Source organism: Rhinolophus sinicus, linkage group LG14 (genome assembly GCF_036562045.2).
Source record: "Rhinolophus sinicus isolate RSC01 linkage group LG14, ASM3656204v1, whole genome shotgun sequence".
Lineage (NCBI taxonomy): Eukaryota > Metazoa > Chordata > Mammalia > Chiroptera > Rhinolophidae > Rhinolophus > Rhinolophus sinicus.
This window is the reverse complement of record NC_133763.1, coordinates 5,346,670-5,357,293: the sequence shown is the minus strand read 5'-3', so window position 1 is coordinate 5,357,293 and position 10,624 is coordinate 5,346,670. Positions and strand designations below refer to the sequence as shown.

The 10,624-nt window shown below is 38.3% G+C and overlaps 1 protein-coding gene across 4 annotated transcripts in view; it reads right to left on the bottom strand.

Moving 5' to 3' along the window:
- Positions 1-10,624, bottom strand: part of IL7 (interleukin 7) — a 45,704-nt gene that overhangs the window by 28,675 nt on the left and 6,405 nt on the right. The gene's annotated exons all lie outside the window — the stretch shown is intronic.

Sequence of the window (10,624 nt, the reverse complement as noted above, 5' to 3'; positions counted from 1 at the left end):
TCTTGTGTTATTGAGTTTTAACAGTTCTTTGGATATTTTGAAAGCAAGTCCTTTTGCAAATATTTTCTTCCCTTCTGTGGCTTGTCTTTTCATTCTCGTAACAGAGTTTTAATTTTAATGAAGTCCAACTTCATTTCTTTCTTTTATGGACTGTATCTAAAAAGTTATCATTAAATCCAGGGTTGCGTAGATTTTTTTACTATGTTATTTTTCTGTTAGTTTTATAGTTTTGTGTTTTACATTTAGGTGTATGATCCATTTATGAAAGGTATAAGGCTGGTTTTCTGTGTGTGGATATTCAGTTGTTCCCACGCTATCTGATGAAAAGACTCTGCTTTCTCCTTTGAACTGGCCTGGACCCTCTGCAAAGAATAATTGACTATGTTAGAGTTGGCCTATTTTGAGCGCTCCTATCGGTGTGTGTGTTCTTTCACCAAGATCACATTGTTATGATTGCTCTAGCTTTACAATAAGCTTTGAGTTTGGACAGTGTCAGAACTCTTCACTTTCCTTTTCAATATTGTGTTGGCTATTGTGGGTCTCTTCATATTCCACATAAACTTCACAATCAGGCTGTTGATAGCCAAGAATGACTTGCTCGATTTTGATTGGAATTGCATTGATCAAGTTGGAAATAACTGACATCTCAAACATACTGAGTCTTCCATGCTCAAAAATACTGAGCACGGAAAATACCTCGCCACGTATTTAGTTCTTTATTGATTTCTTTCATCAGGGTTTTATAGGTGTTCTCATATAGATATTGTACGTATTTGTTATATTTATACCTGTGCATTTCCTTTTTTGATGCTAATGTAAATGATTTGTTTTTAATTTCAAATGCCAATTGTTCATTACTGATAAACAGAAAGCAATCGTCTTTTGTACATTAACCTTGTATCTGCTTATTATGTCCAGGAATTAGTGTGTTGATTTTTTTTTTCAGGAGGCAAGAGGGATGTCCTCTGTAGACAAAAAAAAACTGTTTTATTTCATCTTTATATATTGTATTCCATTGTTCTCGTATTATTGGATGAACTCGGACTACCCAAACGATGCTGAGTAAGAGTGGTGACAGGGCACATCATTAACTGCTTCTTACTCTTAAGACAAAGATACTCTAAAGTATTAAAGAGTTTTTAAAAAGGAGAGAGAGAATATCAGATTTGAATTTTGGAAAGATAACTCAAGTGCCAGGAAAGAGGACAGATGCACACCTGAGGTAATGGGACCAACCAGGAGCCTGCTGAGGGTTCTGGAAGGGGTCCCAGTGGTATCTGGTGCCTGAACCAAGAATATAGAGTGAGTGACTTACACAGGTATTAAGGAGATTCACTAATGTACAGGAGTTGGTGACGAATTATATGAAGGAGCCAGGGTGTCAAGGATAACGCCAGGCTTTCAGGATTGAATGACTGGACAGGGCAGGTGCTGTGACCTACGACAGAGAATGCAGAAGCAGGAACAGGCTAAAAGTGATGGTAAGTAGTTCTCTGCTGTGCCTGATGTGCCCCAGTACATCTGGGTAGTGGTTTATAACTGGCATTTGCATTAAGTGGTTCTAAAGCTCATGGAAGCACACCTGAGGGTGTACTTGGGAGCTATCTCTACAAAGACAGAAGCTGAAATCTGTGAGGACTCCGAGAACAGAGATAAAGTTAAAAAATCAGAACTTGTAAAAGTCAATTATTAACCTATTACTCATTGGATATTAAATTTTATAACTTATAGCAAAGGACAGCCCTTCATGTACATGTATTAGACTGTACATGAGTCATTCTAGAAAGTATTCGGCCTTCTCCAGCAGCCTTTATACTCGTGTTTTCAATCAGCCTCTATTCTACTGAACAAGAGTTACATAATTCAATCATATGAGTCATGGTTAGGCAAAATAGTTTTTATGGATAAAATAATGTATAACATCCAAAAATTAGTTCCTATTGGATATCAGAAAAGTCCCTGACATTTGATTCATAACAAATTTACAAAGAAACAGATGTTCAAGAAAAAGACTTCCTATCGTATTTGAAACCAGTTCTGGGTTCCTCTGAACGTATGGTATTGTCTTATAACTCACATATTATTTATCATATATTATTGCAATTCATGTTATTATTTATATGAAAAACTACTAGGTGCAGGGTATTGTGCTGAGCATTCTGTGGGATACAAAGAGGAATCAAACATAAACTGTCCTTAAGATCCTTACAGCCTAGTCTGGAGAAATACGACACACACTTAGGTAAGTATTCAAGGAGTACAGACTTAAGAATCACAAACAATTTTAAAATGAAATGAAGAAAACAATCCCACTTATGGTAGCATCAAAGACTCATAACATACTTAGGAATAAATTTAACAAAACAAGTTCAAAGCTTACAGTCTGAAAACTACAAAACATTACTAAAAGAAATTACAGAAGATCTAAATAAATAGAAAAACATCCCATGTTCATGGATCAGAAGCATTCTTATGCATTGTTAAAAAGACAGTACTCCTCCAACCCCCAAATTGATTTGTAGGTGCAACAAAATCCCTTTCAGAATCCCAATTGACTTCTTCCTAGAAATTGGCCAGCTGATTCTAAAATCCATGTGGAATTGCAAGGGACCTGAAACAGCCAAAACAAGAAGGAGAACACACTGGGACTCACAGTTCCCGATTTCAAAACTCCTCCAAAGCAACAGTAATAAAGATAGTGCGGTACTGGCACAGGATAACTATGATATGAGTATATAAAGGCAATAGAATTGAAGAGTCCAGAAGTAAACTCATATCATACATCTATAGTCAAAGGGTGCCAGGATTACTCAGTCGGGTTAAGAATAGTCTTTTCTTCTCTAAATATGGCTCATTTATTGCTTTATAAGACACGTATTGCTGAATACATTTCACTTCAGTCCTTGATTATATGTTCACTGGAAACGACCTGTTCTCCTCCTCGTTGTTGTTGTTGTTGTTTAGAAGAATTTGACACAGAGCATTGCACACAGTAGGGGATTGATAAATATTTATGAAAGGAAGAAAATTATCAAGACAGGTCAGCAATAAAGGAAGGGATGAAGGGGGCAAAATGAGAAAAGAAAATGTGATTCTTTTTTTTTCCATGTCTCAAAAAATTTGAGCACTTTGAAGGACCTCAGCGATAACTCAATTTCCATATTTTATAGGGAATTGAAGAGTCCCAAAGAGGTTAAATGAGGTATCTAAGATCACAGCACTTGCTAAGAACAAAGCTAGTAACAAATTAGGTCTGATTCTTCATTCAGTGTCCCTACACTCCACTGCAATGCTGGTTCACTGAAAAGCAATCTAATCAAGGGTGTCTATGAAAGTATATTTTTCTATATTGTAGAAAATTGCTGTTTTTATCCTGAAAATGGATGTTCAATCATAGATTCTAATATAAAATATCTAACTTTAAAATCATTGCTAATTGGATTTATGGTTAAGTTTTTGTTTTTTTTTTCATCCAGATTACTTCTATTTTGTTACTGTGGTTGAGCTAAATACTAAAAACACAAACAAGCCAGTAAACCCATATCAGCTAATACCTGCAGAGAGCGGTACGTGGCTTTGCAGATCTCATGGCACAGAATTTAGGATTCGGACTAAACTCGGTACTATTCTAATTTTCCTTGAAGTTTATTAATTCTTTCCAAATGAAGGAGGGACACACATGACGTTATCTAGTAGGCCTCCTAGATAACCGAAATTCCTCAAAAACAGGAACCTCTGAGGGTGTGGCCCTACAGTTTGTGTTTTAACAAGCCTTTCAGTTCATTCTGAAATACTCTAAAGTTATGAATCACTACCTTGGTCCACACCCATCAACAATTTTCACCCAAATTACTGAAATTATTTACACTGTCTCCTTGTTTTCCATTCCTCCTCACAATTATCTACATGATTGACAGAAAATAAAATTATAAGGAAAAAATCTTATGGTGTTATTAGTTCATTTTTCATTCATTCATCAAACAGTGATTGAGAGGGCTAGTCCATTAGGGTACAGCAGTGAACACAAAAGACAAAGATTTCTATTCTTCTGGCGCTTACATTGAGTGTCTTTCTTTCCCCGTACAAACACTCTTCAGTGATTTCCTGGTGCTCAGGGAAAAGTCCAAACTCCTTTGTATGGTGGCACAGCACTCAGTGGTCCAGGCTTCCTCTGAGGAGTGGGGTCTCATCTTGCATGCTACCATCCAACCACACCAGGCCGTTGGTTTCCTTACATTCTTTTGCAAGGTGATTCATCCTCTCCCTGGAGAAGGGCTCCCCCCAACCCTATTCTGCTCCTTTCAGTAACACCTACGCATACTTTAAGATTCAAGAATCACGTGTGACCAAAAGTCAGGCCAGAAGAAACATTTGATCTGAATAGGCCTATATGCATTAAAGAAATGAATTAATAATTAATAACTTTCCAAAACAGAAAGCACCAAGCCCAGACGGGTTTGCTGGTGAACTCTACCAAACACTTAAGAAAGAAATTAGACCAAATTTCTGCAGTTTCTGTCAGAGGATAGAAGCAAATGGAATATTTCCTAATTCATTCTACGAGGCCAGCATTACCTTAACACCAAAACCAGACAAAGACACTACAGGAAAAGAAAACCACAGGCGCGTATCTCCCAGGAACACAGATGCAAAAATCCTCAACAAAATCTTAGCAAATCACATCCAGAAAATACAAATAGAAACATTTATCAACAAGCAAGATAAAAAAGTAAATGATAAACTGGAAAAATGTTTTCACAAATATGACAGTTACGAAGTTATTATACTTAAGATATAATGAGCTCTTGGCAAATGATAGGAATAGTATTAGAAGTCAGTAGGAGAATGGCAAAGGGTCTCGAGGGCTGTAAACGAGAACATAGCCACGAGCTCCTCACCACCCTCTGCACTGTCATGTTTCTGCCCAGGCCCCTCACTCAGCCATGCCTACAATGTGTGGAGTTCCGTGGTTTAATTATTGCACAGAAGGGTGGCATCACCAGAGAGCTTTCCATTGCATTTGAATTCTAAAGCTTTTTTAACAACAGAGTCCCTTAAAAAAAAAGTGTAGACAATCCATAGGATAAATATCAATAACTGGCTTAATAGAAATGATGAGGACCCATAAAAGCCAAGACAATCTTACAAAAGAACATAGTTGGAGGACTTAGAGTTCCAATTTCAAAACTAACTGCGGACCGTGTGGCGCTGACATACGGACCATGCAATGGCCCTGAAAGGCCAAAAATAAACTGAGACATTTGGATTCAACTGATTGTCAATAAAGGTGCCAAGACACTTCAATGGCAAAAACAGGTGCAAGAGGTGCAAGAAAGAATAAACTTGGACCCCTACGTCCTACCATACACAAAAATTAACTGAAAATGATCAAAGACCTACATGTGATCTTAAACTATAAAACTCTTAGGAAATAAACATAGGTGTAGATCTTTGTGACCTTGAATTAGGCAAGTCTCTTAGATCTGATACTAACAGCATGACCACCACCACCAACAACAACAACAACAAATCCCAAAATAAATAAATTGGACTTAATCAAAATACAAAAACTTTTGTGCTACAAGAGAAAGCACCAAGAAAGTGAAAAGACAACTCACAAGATAGGGGAGAATATTTACAAATTGCGTATCTGATATGGATCTAGTATCCAGGATATATATATAAAAAAAAAAAAACTCTCACAAACAATGAAAAAAGACAGCCCAATTTAAAACTGAACAAAGGATTTGAAGACATGACTCTTAAAAAAAAAAAAAAGATATACAAGTGGCCAATAATTACAGTCATTATGAAAAGATGCTTGACTGATTAGTCATCAGGGAAATGCAAACCAAAAGAACAATGAGATACCACTTCTCACGCACCAGGATGCCTAGAGGGAAAAAGCCAGACCACAAGTTTTATGAAGGTGTAGAGAAACTGCAACCCTCACACACTGCTGGTGAGAATGTAAAATGGTGCAGCCACTTAGGGAAGAGTTCGGCATTTCCTCAAAAATTAAAGATAGACTTACCACATCACCCAGAAGTTCCATTTGTAGGTATATGTCCAAGAGAATTGCACAAAACATTATATACCAACGTTCTAAGCAGCATTACTCATAATAGCCATAGAGTGGCAGCAACCCCAATGTCCATCAACTTACGGATGGGTAAACCAAACGTGGTCTATCCATACATAGAACAGGATTGATCCGTAAGAAGAAATGAAGTAGTGATTCAGGCCGTAACACAGGTTAACCTTGAAAACGTTATGCTAAGGGGAAAATGCCCCAAACAAAAGCAACAATTGTATGATTCCATTTATACTGAAAAGCCTGGAAAGGACACGTCCATAGAGACCGAGAGTAGCCCAGTGGCTGCCCGTGTCTGATGCCAGGGAATGAAAAGTTCCTGCTGACGGTTTTCATCACTCCTCGAGGTGATGAACATGACCAGCAGTGACGACTGCGTGACTTGTGACGATCCTAAAAGGCACTGGACGCTACACTTTAAAAAGTGCATTGAATTGACTTTGATCGGTCTTTTCTGGAAAACAATTTAGTAACATGTATTAAGAAGCTTAAAATGCTGATTCTATTTAACTCAGTCCTTCCCAAATCTAGGAAGCTGAATTCTGTATTTGGCAGATCGTATAAAATGAGGGCCTTTATCATTTATTACAAACCTCCCTTCTCCTCTGAGGAAAACAGAAAGAGTGAGTCTCATTATTAGTCTGGACCCTGTTTGGACTCCGCAATAGACCTGATCATTTCTGCCCATCCTCTGCACCGTGGGGAGGTGCTCCGGATGACTGTAACGGGATTCAGAACATCTGTCCAGCTCCCCGTCTCCTGTCCCTACAATTCAAACAGTCCAGTCACCATCTTAATGTTCCCAATACCCTTCTCTCATTATGTTATCAACATGTTCTCCCTCAAAAAAAAAGTTATTGACTGTTTTGCCTCATACTAGCAAGGGCATTTTCTGGAACCAGATTGCACTTGGGTTTGAATTCCAGTTTTACCACTTGCCATCTATGTGATCTGGGTCTCAGTACCCTCATTACATAAAGTTGTAATACATGGAAAGCACTCAGAAGAGCATTGGCACACAGTAAATCCTGAATGTGTCATTATTATTATTATTATATTATCATCATCATCATCACCGCATAGATACATCACAAAACTCAAATAAGATATTGTGCATGAATCTCACTTCGTAGTACAGTGGCATGTGTCTCCCTCATCCTCACAGATTATAGAAGAACAAAGACTATTACTTTTTAATGGCCCCCATTGCACACAGTAAGAGCTCAAAAATATGTAGTGTAATTGTTACTTTTGTGATGACATCACTGTGGACTTTCGGTGATGTGTAGACGGAAGTCTGGACACCATCACATGGAGATCGCTCATCTTGCCACAGTACACAGGTCCACTGGTGTCTTCTGTCCCGTCTCTGGTCTTCAAAGTGGAGTCCACAGTGGACAGTCCATGGCAGCGTGGAAGGGAAAGTTTAGAGAGTCTATCTACATTTCGTTCCTATCTCATCTTTGTAAATGTTCATTTTCTGTATATATCATCATTAATGGATGCAAAAGTACTGGGAAAACGCTATACTAGGTAAATATTATATGTGTATTAGAAGTACATGCTCTTTTTTTTTTTTTTTTTTACTAAAGGTGTGTACTGTCTCAAACGTCTGGAGATCAGCGCACTCTCCCACCACATGGTCTCTCTCCGAGCACCAAGCTGATCCACACCTCCTCCTAGAGGACCGTTTACCTCTTTGTTTCCAACCTGGCTGGTAGCCAGTGTGTTTGTTAGAAATGACAGGGTGGCAGCTACTTGTTTTCAAGCTGCAACTTGCACTCTTCACACCAAGACTTAACCATTCGCAAATGTAAGCTTTATGAAAGAAGTGTCTATACCTGGCCCATCACTGTATTATGCCCACTCTTCCACCAACGAACGACACCAATGGGTTTCCCGTAATTTTATTATCTGGGCGGGGAATCAGCATAACAGGCTCCAAATACATGTGTGCTGGACGAATCAACTAAGGGAGACTGCTGGTGCGAGGGAGGGGAGTGCGCTGGTTAGTTAGAGACTCACATGCTTCTTACACTTACAGACTAGGCAGCCCCGAGCCTCAGACGCTTCCTCTGAAAGGAAGGTAAGAATACCTCTCTGCTAGGGACATCGTGAGGGGGAAATTAGTGCCGCTGGGAACCTAACAAGCACTTCATAAGTGTTAGTACTATTATGATCTCCCTGAGATGGAAACATAGTCATGTCTGCAAAGCATCCAGTACACGCCGTGTACTGAGTGAATAAGTGACCACATCTTCTCTACCAGTCATATTGACACGAACAATTCTTTGTGACGTTCTCCTTTCCTGGAATTTATCAGCTCATATTTACAGACAACCTTCCTGAGATGGTCACGGCTCTATTCACTTGTATTGATTAGTTCATGGGCTCGTCCGTGTCTTATGACTTAATCTCCTTAAGAAGAGTAGCCGTGCTTTGCTTTGTCTGAACAGCATCCTCCTTGCTGCTGTGTGTTTTAATGAGACTAGCTCCTCTATTTCCAGGGGGGAAAAATGAGTCCAGAGAATAAAACTCTTTTTGAATTGCTAACAGCACATTTTTTTTTGCAGTTTCACACACATGTAATTATTTATAAATGTTGCAGAACTAATACAAGTTGATTCCCTGCCCAGATAATAAAATTAAATACAAAATATTATCGTGACTCAGCAAGATTAATTTACTGGTATCATTTAATGCAGAAAAAGTCAAAAAGTCATGAAGTATAAAATGGGGCAATTACCATTTAGTGTGTATTATTTTACTTGTCAATGTGCAAAATCAGGGACCGCTTTGGCACAGTGTTCAGTAGCATCTTAAATTTCCCATATCCCTCAAAGAAATATAATGCTGAATTTCTCAAGGGTTGTGCCACTTCAGCATGAGCATGTGGAGAAGACAGTGGAGTGGAAGGAGGGTCATATCGGACAATGTCTCCCATCTGATGAACATTTGGGAGGGTTTTTCATTTTCCATGTGGTGCTTCAAGGACTGGTTATCAGTTAAATCAACACATCTCATTACATTGATCCAATTCTTAAAGTGTAAAAAAAAAATATTCTGTAGATGCCATAATTGTCTAAGTAGAAAATCCCAAAGAATCAGCAACAACACCTCTTGGAACTAATAAGTAATTGTAGCAAGGTCTCAGGATACACGATTAACATAGAAAAGTCAGTTGCTTTCCTATATATCTGCAATGAACTAGAATTTCAAATTTAAAACACAACACCATTTGCAATAGCATAAAAAATATGAAATACTTAGGTATAGATCTAACAAAATATGAACAGGACCTATCTGAGGAAAAGTACAAAATTCTGATGAAAGAAATCAAAGAAAGATCAAAACAAAAGGAAAGATATTCTATGATCATGGATAGGAAAACTCAATATTGTTAAGATGTTAGTTCAGCTACCTCAACAAAGAAAATATTCAGATGGCAACAGTACCCGAAGGGTCCCCGACATCAGATGACACTAGGGAATTGCTAATTAAAACAACAACAATAAACTACCACAACACACCCATCAGAATGGCTAAAACTCAAAACACTGACACCACTAAACTCTGGCGAGGACGTGGAGCAACAGGAACTCTCCCTTAACCCTGGTGGGAGTGCAAAGTGGTGCAGCTGCTCTGGAAGACAGTTTGGTGGTTTTCTACAAAGCTAAACATAGTCTTACCACATTGATCCAGCAATCACTCTCCTAGGTATTTATCTAAGGAAGTTGAAAACTCACTTTCTATGTCCACACAAAACCCTGCACACAAACGCTTATAGAAGCTTTATCTGTAAGTGCCAAACATTGGAAGTAACCAAGACATGCCCTTCAATCGGTGAATGGAGAAACACACTGTGGCACATCCATTCAATAGAATTTTATTCAGCAATAAAAAGAGATTAGGTGTCAGCCACAGTAAGTCATGGAGGAACCTGAACTACAATTGCTAAATGAAAGAATCCAGTCTAAAAAAGCTACATACTGCATGAGTCCTAACTATATGACGTTCCAGAAAGGCAAAACTACAGAGACCATAAACAAATCAAGGGTTGCCATGGGTTCAAGGCAAGGGTGGGAGCCATGACTCAGTGGAGTACAGGGGATTTTTTAGGGCAGTGACTCTATTCTGTATGACACTGAAATGGTGACATGTGACATTATTCATTTGTCAAAACCCACAGATGTACCATAAAAGAGTCAACCCTAATGCCCACTGTGGACTTGAGTTAAGAACAATGTCTCAGTATTGGTTCATCAGTTGTGATACATGGACCACACAAATGCAGGATGTTAATAATAGAGGAAATTGGGCAGAGGGAGATTGGGTAGATGGGAATCTCTATTTTCCACTCAGTTTTTCTGTAAACCTAAAACTGCTCTAAAAAATAAAATCTATTATAAAAAAATGGTCCATAGTAAATAGAAAAATTAACTAACAGCAAATTATATATATATATATATATACACACACACACATATATACACACACACACACACACACACACACACTCACACACACGTA